Consider the following 1,790-nt stretch of genomic DNA (forward strand, 5'->3'; position numbering starts at 1 on the left):
CCTTGGGCCGCCGCCCCGCTTCGCGGCGTTCCGGATTGGGCCAGGTGGCCTTCGCTCACCCGGTCACCTCCCGGGCCTGAGGTTACCGCGGCTGCGTGTTCTGTCCGTGGTTGGCCTGGGGCCGAGGGAGAAGGGGCGGCCAGAGGGTTGATCGGGCGCCAGCTGGCTGCCGACATCCCCACAGTCCTCACAGGAGCGCTGCCTGGGAGGCCTGCGTAGCAGTGGACCCAGCGCACAGCCCCATGACGTCCCCGCAGGTCGCGCCGCGCTTTGTGATGGCATCTTGGCTGGATGCGTCAAGTTGTTCTGTGTCCCGTTGTTTCCGCCATTGAATCCTCGGCTCAGGCGAGACGAGGGCTCTTAATCAGCCTGGCAGAATATGGCTGATGGCTGCCTGGAGAGGCCCTAATGATCCCGCAGTTTCTTATCCGTATGACAACGTGCAGATGCTGGTCCTGAAGACCAGTAACTCTGAGGTGTTTACTCTGATCGGTGATGAGACACTTGTGAATGAAATCAAGTAATGAGTGTATTCCTGGGTTTTATGATATTACAAACACAGGAAGGTGAAAGAGTGATAACCTCCGCTTGGATTCCACTCTTAGGCTATTTGCTGTATTTGCCCCGTCATCCATCTTACTGTTCCATGTATTTTACAGTAAGTTGGCTACGCCAGAACGCCTCATTTGCTTTAGTGTGCACATATAAATAGGACTTTGTATTGTTCACAATTGTGCAGTTTTCAGGGAGTAAAATTCACATAAAAATAATACCCACAAATGGTGAATTGTGAGAAAAATGCATCTATCCGTAAACCCAAATTTCCATCACCGTGTAGAAGAACATTGCTGTTGTCCCAGAAAGTTCACTTGCCCTTTCAGACTTAGTTTCCACCGAGGCAACCATAACTTTTTATTTTTTTAAACCAAAGATTAGTTGTTGTCATTCTATAATTTTTATGTAAATGGAATCAATCAGTAAGCATTCTTCCGTGTAAAAGGCTTTTTAGCTTGGTTTTTGTTTTGGGTTTTTTTTTTTGTTTTGTTTTGTTTGGTTGGTTTTTTGAGACAGGGTCTCACCATATAGTTGAGACTGATCTGGAACTCATTGTGTAGCCCAGGCTGGTCTGGAGCTCCCAGCGATCCTCCTGCCTCAGCCTCCCGAGTGCTGGGATTACAGGCGTGTGCCACCACGCCTGGCTTTGGCTTGTTTTTTTGAGACAGGGTCTCACTATGTAGTTGAGACTGACCTTGGAACTCCCTAAGTAGACCAGGCTGATCTCGAACTCACAGCGATCCTCCTGCCTCAACCTCCCGAGTGATGGGATTACAGGCCTGTGCCACCACGCCGGCCAAAGCCTTTTTAGCTTGGCGTGTTTTTGATAATTCACATTGCATTTATCAGTGATTTGTTCTTTTTTTTTTTTTTTGCTAAGTGGTAGTTCATTATGTGGATACTTTGCCTGGTCTTTTAAAAATAAATTTTATTGCTGGGCATGGTGACGCACACCTGTAATCCCAGCATTCAGGAGGCTGAGGCAGGAGGATCGCTGAGCATTCAAGACCAGCAAGGGCTACACAGTGAGTTCCAGAGCAGTCTGAACTACATAGTGAGACCCTGTCCCCAAAAACCAAAATTAAATAAATTTTATTTTAGAATGTTTTGATTTTTTTCAGAAAAGTTGCAAAGACAACAGTTCCCACGTGGGAAATCATCCAGTCCTACAGTTGTAGGTAGAATTGATACAATATAATATCTATGTACTTGTTCTCTTACTATATGCTGTTCCT

General features: G+C 46.9%; 1 protein-coding gene across 2 annotated transcripts in view; it reads left to right on the forward strand.

Moving 5' to 3' along the window:
* Positions 1-1,790, forward strand: part of Azin1 (antizyme inhibitor 1) — a 26,469-nt gene that overhangs the window by 581 nt on the left and 24,098 nt on the right. The gene's annotated exons all lie outside the window — the stretch shown is intronic.

Source organism: Fukomys damarensis, unplaced genomic scaffold (assembly GCF_012274545.1).
Source record: "Fukomys damarensis isolate Sample0158 unplaced genomic scaffold, DMR_v1.0_HiC HiC_scaffold_5, whole genome shotgun sequence".
NCBI classification, from domain to species: Eukaryota; Metazoa; Chordata; class Mammalia; order Rodentia; family Bathyergidae; genus Fukomys; species Fukomys damarensis.